Source organism: Lathyrus oleraceus, chromosome 1 (genome assembly GCF_024323335.1).
Source record: "Lathyrus oleraceus cultivar Zhongwan6 chromosome 1, CAAS_Psat_ZW6_1.0, whole genome shotgun sequence".
NCBI lineage: Eukaryota > Viridiplantae > Streptophyta > Magnoliopsida > Fabales > Fabaceae > Lathyrus > Lathyrus oleraceus.
Window position 1 is genome coordinate 459125664 of NC_066579.1, and position 11009 is coordinate 459136672.

General features: G+C 40.2%; 1 pseudogene; it reads left to right on the plus strand.

The window, feature by feature from the left end:
* Positions 1–10081: 10081 nt before the first annotated feature.
* On the plus strand, positions 10082–10181 carry LOC127116500 (uncharacterized; annotated as a pseudogene).
* Positions 10182–11009: the final 828 nt, after the last annotated feature.

Consider the following 11009-nt stretch of genomic DNA (forward strand, 5'->3'; position numbering starts at 1 on the left):
TAAGGTTAAATCCGGTATAAAGTTGCACAATAGTTTCCGGTGTAGAAACTATTATGCGAAAAATATCTAAAAGCTAAAATGGGAAAGGTAAATTTGCAAGGGAAAAAGAATGTAAAGCTTGCAAAAGAAATAAATAAAATAAACAATGCTGGAAAAGAAAAAATAAGCAAAAGCGTGAAAAGAAAATTTGGCAGAGCTTCGGCAATATGAGCGTGGAAAAACCGAGAGACCTTTAGGTTTTTGAGATGGCTATTTATAATAGTGTTGGCAACTGCTTTCCGTTTCTCCCATTCTTCAACGTGGCTACATGCACGGCGTGGATATAGGAGACCAACTTCTCAACGTTCTTCTTCCAGTCTTTCTGAGGGCGTTACTTGCGCCAAAAAGGTAGTGGAATTGTGTGACGCCCGTCACACTATGTGTGACGTCCGTCACAAGGCTGTTTTGCGTGACGCTCGTCACGCACCCTGTGACGTCCGTCACAGGCACAGCGTTGGTGACTTGTGCGCTTTGGGCTGGGCTTTGGCATTTGGTCCCTTTTCTCTCCTTTTTGCACCTCCTTTTCTTCCCTTTTTCACTTTTGCTTCAAAATGGATACCTGACATAAATAGCAAGGAAATACTGCATAATATCTGATAAAATGAGATAAACTAAAGTGAATGATAATATAATCTAATTGAATTAAGTCTTAAAATGTGATATAATTTCGTGTTATCAAACTCCCCCATACTTAAATCTTTGCTTGTCCTCAAGCAAAATTCAGTATAGAACTTGTTAAAAGTTTTAGCCAGATGAAATTTCAAAGCACACATCAATTCGTACTAGGTTGCAAATGGATTTTCGTTTAGGAGGACTTGAGTTTAATCTTGACATCAACAACTACCGTTATAACTTAGATAACCCTACCTTATGCAAATCAGTTCAAGTACCCTATGATAGCTATCCTGGTTCCTTTAGTCTTATTTTACCCGTTTTCATTCTAGCGAAATCACATTAAGCCCTTTATCTTTTCGCGCACATAGTGGAGTAACCGGTTAGTGATTATGATCCGCTTTTAGCTAGAAGTTCTGGTACATAAGTCGGATAACTTCATTATTCAGTCCATTGCAAATTGCGGGGGATCGAACCGTAGTCCGCCCTACCAAGTTCAGTACCAGATACCTACTGAACCAACTCATAATGGATTTTTCATATTGTGTTTTTGCATGATCTGCAACTTTTAGATCAAATGATCTGGTAAGGATCACCTAATTTAATCAGTGCATTTCCTGATATATTCATATATTTTATGTTACTTTGGGGATCATTCACTTATATTCATCGGCTCTCCACGTAGTTTGCTATTAAGACGGTGCTGACTTCTCGTATAAACTACTCGGGGTTGTTATAAAACTAAAAGTTCGAGGAATCGGTATAATAGGTACTTATCCTGATCTAACATATTGAGGTTCTCAGAGCGTTGTTATGGTAATGATTTTGTTTTGATTTCACTCAAGTTTTATAAAGTAAGCAACCTTTATACTTATTGGGTGTGTTAAAAAAAAATTTTTTTATGGCTCAAGAAAATTGAGGGAATGGATAATAGAAATTTTCACACTCGGACTTAACTTAAAATGAAATTTTTTTTTTTTTTTTTTTTTTTTTAGATAATAAGAAAGGGAAATAACAATGAAAGGGAAGGTAACATACTTGAAAAATGGAAATAGGAAGAATATTGTTTCCCCCCCATACTTAAACTAAACATTGTCCTCAATGTTTTAAGGAAATGAAATACAAGATGGAAAGGAAAAAGAAACTACAACTAAGGTTGTCTTCCGCCTCTGGTTCTTGGACCTGGTGATCTCTGACGTAAGTCTAAGTTGTCGAACCTGCTGAACAACTCAGTAAACCGCTGGTCGGTTATGGCATTCCGAGCATCCTGTTGCTGTTGCATTTGATGCATCATCTGCATCATTTCGACATTCTGTGCCTGCATACCATCGATAGCATCCATAATGTCGTCGTTGGTTGCAGGCCTTCTTCGTCGACGACGTTGGGAGGATGGGCCAGTTGCATTACCGGAAGGGTTGAGCGGGACTGACTGTTGTGTAGGAGGATGATCACCTTGCTCCATTGCTTCAAACTCGTCTGTGGGCGGGTTTGTTTGTGAAGGCTCGGTGGCTTCGGGAGCGTTTAGATCATAGAGGTGGCGGTCGGGGTTTGTGACATCAGTTAGGGCGATATTTGGTAGAACAACGCTTGGGACTGCCTGGTTGTTCACCATAAGATAATATCCTCCGCCTACTCTGTTCTTAATCAGGCGGCTGGATCGACAGTAGCTGATATCCATAGATAGGGGAGGTAGAGATTCTAAAGTTTGGATTTTATCCCCTAGGTTTAGGCCAAGTGCTATGGTGGTTATTAATCCACCAATCATAAAAGGTTGCCGGCCTCTAGCACATAAGGTGCGGATATGATGAAATAGAAAGGAGGCGGCGTTTACCTTAGTATCTGGTTCGAAGACGCATTGGAGGAAAAATAGCTCCTTTGAGTTGACCTTGTTGTTGTTTGGTCGTCCAAAAACTGTGTTTTGCAAGATGCGGATAAAGTACCGGATAGTTGGGTTATGTATATGGGAAAGAAGGAGCCCTTCCCAGTTGTAGGCATCTATACCGGTAATTTTCTTAAAAAGGCCAAAAACGTCAACTGTGTTCCAGTTTGAGTTTGGAGGGATTCTGGGGTGTACCTGACCTTCTATGGGAAATTGTAACATGGTACTCAATTGGTTTTGGGTTAGAGAGTACTCAGTGTTAAACATACGGAAGGTTGCCGTACCGGTTAGAAATTCGTCTTCACCGGCGGGAGTGGTGTAGTCGTATGAACTTAAGAATTCTAAGGTTAGGGATGGGTAGGTGGGTTGATTATGAGTGCAAAGGAAGGTTAAGTCGGCTAGGCGGAGCATCCATTCGATACCTTGGAGTAGGCCTAATTGTTGTAAACAAGGTAAATCGGGGTACCTGGTGGAAACGACGCCTCGCTGTTGGAAACGCTCGAATTGCTCTTGCTGATAGTTGTCATCTCCGGATCGGAAGATGATATTTCCGAAATTTTGATTTCCCGTCATTGTGATGAATTTTGAAGGAGTGATTTGGAGTGGAAAAGAATTGTATATTTGATATGAGAGAATTGTTTGTGGTGAATGAAGGAGGTTTTGGTAGGTATTTATAGGAGAAGGATTGGAAGATAGAAAGAAAAAGTGGTTGAAGAGTAATTAAGTGTGGTTAAATGAAAAGTGAATGGGGAATGTGAAAAGGTAAGGGGTGTAACGTTCGTCTCCAACGGCTCCCTAACGGTCACATGTCTGAGGGGCGTTACGCTCGTCACAAGGGTGTGACGTTCGTAACAGGAGTTATGCGTGCCGTTCGTCATGGAGTGTGTGACGCTCGTCACACAGTTCTTTTTGGCAGGGCATTCAGCAGCGCTTCACATAATTAATCTGGAGATGAATTTATTTTGATTATTTTGTTTTATTTGGTTTTTAGATTGTTCTATTTAATTTAGCTAATTAATTTGTGTTGCCTGCTATTCTATTTCACATAATAATAATTCATTCTGAGTAACAGTAGAACAGTAGAGAACATAGCCATTGCATAAATTAAATAAAAGCTTTAATAAAATTAACATAATGTAATACAGGAAGGGAAAACAATGAAATGAAAGGAAAATAAATGCGAATCATGAATTCAAATAACATTAATGAAAAATCTAGCCTAAAACTAAATAACTTAGAAAGAAATAACTAAATTCCATCTATCTTCGGATCTCTGGCCGGAGGAGCAAAAGAGTTAACACGATGCCGCAACATACGTAACTGACTTGCCGTGCTGCTCATGTATTCTAGGACTTCATGCCTCAAGTTGTGGAAATCTTCCCTGAGGGCGTGATGTTCTGACATCAAGGCTTCAATGACGGTTTTAATATCTGTTCCTGGCATATGATGTCGGAGATCAGGCATGGCTGATTCTTCGGTCAGGACAGGCTGAGGAGGAGGATCAATATCATAGTAGCCGGAAGGTGTCTGAGGGTCAGATTCAGCATGAGAGATATGGTCAACATAGTGCTCATAGTCATCACAAATCTCATAGTCCTGGATGGATTCAGTGGATCCAGCAGGAGTTGGGGTTTCATTCAGGTTATAGAGCCAGTTCCTTTGGTTATGAACACTAGTCCTAGGATCGGGCATGGTGAATAGGCAGAGAACCTGGTTATCAATAATAAGCTCAAACTCATCAGACCCTAAGTTCGCTATGAACATAGTGTTGAAGAGGAAAGGTATACTCATAGTAGTAATGCCACAAAAAGGGTTAAGGTCAAGCATAGGCTGACGCAATCCAATAGCATTACCTATCATGGTTATCAAACCGCCTATTCTAATGGGTGCTCGCTCATCCTGGATAAGGTGGTCCAAATTAGCTAACATAAAAGTAGCACCGTTTACTGGACGGTTCTGGGAAGCACAAAATATGATGAAGAGTTCATCACGTGAAACTGAAGTACTATTTGGCTTCTTCCCAAATAAAGTGTGTGTCAGGATCTTATGGAAATAGCGGAAGGCTGGGTTGTGTATGCTTCCAGAGAGAAACTCATGTTCTTCGGGCTCATCATTTCCAGTCAGCTTACCCCAAAAGTGTTCAAGCTCTCTATATTCAAAAAGTTCTTCCTGGCTTACAGTGAATGTATCAAAGGAGGTAGGAAAACCCAAAAGGTTGGTAAAGTCTCTAATATTAAATTGGAACTCCATATTGAACATTCTGAACTGGATAAAACCTCTGCTAATTCCTTTTCTATGGCTGGGTAGATAGATTAATGAACTAAGGAATTCTAGTGTGAGTCTCCGGTAGGTGGTGAAATGTCTCAGGATAGGGGATGTCTCCCATCCTATCTGATTCAGCAGATACAGGACACTATGTCTCAGTCCAAGGGCAGTCATAGCCCATTCATCAGCATATAAACTAGGTAGTATCTCTCTAGCGGCTAATTCTTCAAACTTTTGCTTCTGAGCCATTCCTCTGAACTTGATACCCATACGATCAAAATGTCCCATCTGGTTAGTGTTAGCTAGAGAAAAGAAAACATGAGTTTAAGTCAGGATTTGGCCAAATGCCGAAAGAAGGAAATTTTTTTTTTTTTTTCTTTTTAAATAAATCAAGAATGAATACTAAACAGAAATTAAAAGAATAATTAAGAAAGAAATAGGGAAATGATAATAATAGAATAATAAAATAACAAATTAATTTGTGGGTTGTCTCCCACTAAGCGCTTTGTTTAAATGTCGCAAGCTCGACAAAGAAACTGTTAAATATAGTCTATGAGTCCTGGGGGCGTTTCGTCTAAGTGTAGAATTTGCGAATCCTCGTTGGTTTCCGCATAGTGATAGTGTTTCAGACGTTGCCCGTTTACGGTGAACGGTTCTGTAGATTGTCCTTTTATTTCTACCGCTCCACTGGGAAAGATTTTAGTGATATGAAAAGGTCCTGACCATCTGGATCGTAGTTTTCCCGGGAATAACTTTAGTCTAGAGTTAAATAAAAGTACTGCGTCGCCTTGCTTGAAGATTTTCCTTGATATATGCTTGTCATGCCATTGTTTTGTTCTTTCTTTATAGATTTTGGCATTTTCATAGGCGTCTCTTCTGAGTTCCTCTAATTCGTTTATGTCAAGGATTCTCTTTTCACCGGCGGCTTTATAATTCAAATTTAAATTTCTAATAGCCCAATAGGCTTTGTGTTCTAATTCTACCGGGAGGTGACAGGATTTTCCATAAATGAGCTTAAATGGGGTCGTCCCTATGGGAGTTTTATAAGCAGTTCGGTATGCCCATAAAGCTTCTGGTAATTTCAATGACCAATCTTTCCTTGAAGTGGCGACCGTTTTTTCTAGTATTTGCTTGATTTCTCTGTTAGATACTTCCACTTGTCCACTGGTTTGAGGGTGGTAAGGTGTTGCTATCCTATGTCTCACTCCATATTTAAGTAGTAGTTTTTCGAGTACCTTGGATATAAAGTGCGATCCACCATCACTGACTACTATCCTTGGGATGCCAAATCTCGGAAATATTATATTTTTAAAGAGTCTAGTTACTACTCGGGTGTCATTAGTTGGGGAAGCTATAGCTTCGATCCACTTTGATACGTAGTCAACTGCCACAAGTATGTATTTGTTACCGAAAGAGGATGGGAAAGGTCCCATGAAGTCTATCCCCCACACGTCAAAAATCTCTACTTCCAAAATACCTTTTTGTGGCATCTCGTCACGTCTAGATATGTTTCCCGTGCGTTGACATCTGTCACACTCCTTAATAGCCGTATGCACGTCCTTCCAAATAGTTGGCCAATAAAAGCCAGCTTGTAGGATTTTAGAGCAGGTCTTGGATGTACTTGTGTGTCCACCATAAGGAGCGGAGTGACAGTGTTGGATTATATTTTCTACCTCTTCTTCGGGTATACATCGACGGAAAATACCATCGGGGCCTCTTTTGAAAAGTAAGGGATCATCCCAGTAATAGTGTTTTATGTCGTGGAAGAATCGTTTCTTCTGCTGGTAAGATAAAGTAGGTGGAACTATTCCGGTAGCTAAATAATTGACTAGATCAGCGTACCATGGTGTGACAGATATAGCTAAGGTGGTTTCTACTTGCATGTCGGAGTTGTTCTCTTCCAAAGTAGCTATGAGTTTGTCATACGAGAAATCATCATTAATGGATGTTCTTTCCGGTTCAAGGTTCTCAAGTCTAGAGAGGTGGTCTGCTACTACGTTGTCAGTTCCTTTCTTGTCCTTGATTTCTAAGTCGAATTCTTGTAGTAACAAGATCCATCTTAGGAGTCTAGGTTTAGCATCCTTTTTTGTTAAAAGGTACCTATTAGCAGCGTGATCGGTGTAAACTATTATTTTGGCTCCTACCAAGTAAGAACGAAATTTATCTAGCGCAAATACCACTGCTAGGAGTTCTTTCTCGGTTGTGGCATAATTCATCTGTGCTTCATCCAGGGTTCTGCTAGCGTAATATATAACGTGGAGCTTTTTATCCTTTCTTTGTCCTAGAACAGCACCTACAGCATAATCACTGGCATCGCACATTATTTCGAATGGTTCATTCCAGTCTGGTGTCTGCATAATGGGTGCGGAGATCAATGCTTGTTTAAGAGTTTGAAATGCTTTTAAACAGTTATCGTCGAATATGAATTCAGCATCTTTCATCAACAGTCCGGTTAAGGGTTTAGTTATCTTAGAGAAGTCTTTGATGAATCGTCGGTAAAAACCGGCGTGTTCTAAAAAGCTTCGTACTTCTCTCACGGTTGTTGGGGGTTGAAGATTTTCGATTACCTCTATTTTGGCTTTGTCTACTTCAATTCCTCTGTTCGAGATGATGTGTCCTAAAACAATTCCTTCTTGTACCATAAAGTGGCACTTTTCCCAATTAAGTACTAAGTTTACTTTTACACATCGCTCAAGAACTCTTTCTAGGTTTTCAAGGCATTCTTCGAAACTTTGTCCGTATACAGAAAAGTCATCCATAAATACTTCCATGATGTTTTCGAGAAAGTCGGCGAATATTGCCATCATGCATCTTTGAAAAGTTGCAGGGGCATTACACAGACCAAACGGCATTCGTCTATAAGCGAAGGTACCAAAAGGGCATGTGAATGTTGTCTTTTCTTGGTCATCAGGGTGAATTGGTATTTGAAAGAAGCCTGAATAACCATCTAGATAACAGAAATGTGAATGTTTAGCTAATCGTTCTAACATTTGGTCAATGAATGGTAAAGGGAAATGATCTTTTCGGGTTGCTTTGTTTAGTTTCCTATAATCAATGCACATTCTCCATCCCGATTCGATTCGTTTAGTTATAGTTTCTCCTTTTTCGTTTTCAATAACGGTTATGCCTCCTTTCTTTGGTACAACGTGTACAGGACTAACCCATTTGCTATCAGATATAGGATATATAATACCTGCTTCCAATAACTTGGTTATTTCTTTCTTTACTACCTCACTTAGGATCGGATTTAGTCTTCTCTGGTGTTCCCTAGAGGTTTTACAGTCTTCTTCTAACATGATGCGGTGCATACAAATAGAAGGGCTTATTCCTTTAAGATCGGTTATGTGGTATCCTAGTGCGGTTGGGTATTTTCTTAAGATATGTAGGAGTTTTTCTGTTTCGAGTCTTCCTAGATCGGCATTAACTATCACAGGTCGTTCAAGTTCTAAGTCTAGGAATTCATATCTCAGATTTTTGGGAAGTGTTTTCAAATCAGGGGTCGGTTTGTTAAGACACTGCGTAGGGTCCGGTGTTATTGCTAGGCATTGTTTAGATTTGTCCTCTAAAAGATAGTCTGATGATTTATCTTCTCCTGACTCTGCTTCTTTTATGCATTCATCGATGATATCCATGAAGTAACATGTATCTTCTATTGCAGGTGCTTTCAAGAATTGGGAAAGAATGAATTCAATTTTCTCTTCACCTACTTCGAAGGTGAGTCGTCCTCGTTTTACGTCTATGATTGCACCGGCAGTTGCTAAGAATGGTCTTCCTAGTATAATAGGTGTAGTATCATCTTCTCTAATGTCCATAATTGTGAAGTCAGTGGGAATGTAAAACTGACCTATGCGTACGGGAACGTTTTCAAGGATTCCTACAGGATATTTGATGGAACGATCTGCTAATTGCACAGACATTTTGGTCGGTCTTAATTCTCCCATTTCCAGTTTCTTACATATGGATAAAGGCATAACGCTAATTCCGGCTCCTAAATCGCATAAGGCTTTGTCTATGACAAATTTTCCTATGTGACAGGGTATAGAGAAACTACCCGGATCCTTGAGTTTAGGGGGCATGTTTTGGATTATAGCGCTACATTCGGCAGGGAGTGTAACGGTTTCGCTATCCTCAAGTTTCCTCTTATTAGAAAGAATTTCTTTTAAGAATTTAGCATATGAGGGCATCTGCGTAATAGCTTCGGTAAACGGAATTGTAACGTTTAATTGTTTAAGGAGATCAACAAATTTTCTAAATTGGCCTACATCTTTGGTTTTAACAAGCCTTTGAGGGTAGGGTATAGGTGGTTTGTAAGGTGGTGGAGGTACATAAGGTTCCTTCTTTTCTAGGGTTTCCTTATTACTCTCTTCCTTTTCCTTAGGTTCACTTTCCTCAGTTGATTTCTTAGGGTTTTGGTTTTCTATCCTTGGGTCAGACGGTCCTTCCACTTCCTTTCCACTTCTTAATATAATTGCATGAGCTTGGCTTCTCGGATTAGGTTGGGGCTGTCCAGGGAATGTACCAGTTGGTGCAGCAGTAGGTGCTTGTTGTTGAGCTACCTGAGATATTTGCGTTTCCAGCATTTTGTTATGGGTAGCCAAGGCATCTACTTTGCTTGCTAGTTGTTTAAGTTGTTCGCCAGTGTGTATGTTCTGGTTTAAGAAATCTTTGTTGGTTTGTTGTTGGGAAGCTATAAAGTTTTCCATCATGATTTCCAAGTTGGATTTTCTAGGGGTATTATTGTTAGGATTGGATTTCTGATATCCCGGAGGTATAGATGGGGCTTGATTTGGAGACTGTCCAGGTGCGTATAAAGCATTATTACTCTTATATGAAAAGTTTAGATGGTTCTTCCAATTTGGGTTATAGGTATTCGAATAGGGGCTTCCTTGAGCATAGTTTACTTGCTCTGCTTGGATTCCAGTCAAGAGTTGACATTCCGCAGGAGTGTGGCCTTGGATTCCACAGACCTCGCAATTCTGAGTTATAGCAACCACGGCGGCTGGAGGTGATACATTTAAACTTTCAATTTTCTGGACCAAAGCATCCACTTTTGGATTAACGTGATCAAGCTTACTTATCTCGTACATGCCAGTTTTCGGTTGAGGTTTTTCCACCGTTGTTCGTTCGGTTCCCCACTGATAGTGGTTTTGGGCCATGCTCTCGATAAGCTGGTAAGCATCAGCATAAGGTTTGTTCATTAGTGCACCACCTGCAGCGGCGTCTATTGTTAACCTTGTATTGTATAAGAGACCATTATAAAATGTGTGAATTACTAACCAGTCTTCCAAACCATGGTGTGGGCAAAGTCTCATCATGTCTTTGTATCTTTCCCATGCTTCGAAAAGAGACTCGTTGTCTTTCTGTTTAAATCCGTTTATCTGGGCTCTTAACATAGCTGTTTTGCTTGGCGGGAAATATCGGGCAAGAAAAACTTTCTTCAACTCGTTCCATGTGGTGACTGAGTTGGAAGGAAGTGATTGAAGCCATCTTCTAGCGCTATCTCTTAATGAGAAAGGAAAAAGACGAAGTCGAATTGCCTCTGAAGTGACACCATTAGCTTTAACAGTATCAGCGTATTGGACAAATACGGATAAATGAAGGTTTGGATCTTCGGTAAGATTTCCAGAGAATTGGTTCTGTTGCACAGCTTGCAACAGCGAAGGTTTAAGTTCAAAGTTGTTTGCTTCGATTGCGGGCGGAGCAATACTTGAATGCGGTTCATCTTGCGATGGAGCGGCGTAATCTCTAAGAGCACGAGCTGGTTCTGCCATCTCGGTTAAAGAAGGAAGATCTTTGAGATCAGGAAGGTCTATAGGAGGGAGATTGTTTTCAGCACGATATTCCCGAATTCGTCGTAAGACTCGGAGATATAGTTCGATATCGTTGATTCGTAAATAGAGCGGCTCCCCTTGAGAGCGAGTGCGTGGCATACAAATCAACGAAAGAAAGAATAGAAGAAAAAGAAACCTTAGTCTCTACAGCGTAACGGAAGAGTTACGATATCGATTGAATAGAAGTCCCCGGCAACGGCGCCAAAAACTTGATCGCTCGACTGTGTGAGTCGAGAATGGGATACAAACTGCAAGTGCACAGTTCTATCGCGTAGTTTTAAAAGATATCGATCCCACAGGGACTTATGAATCAATATACCGTTATCTAAGGTTACTACGTAAATCTAAGGTGAAAATGTTTGATTGTTTGGGGAAAAACTAAG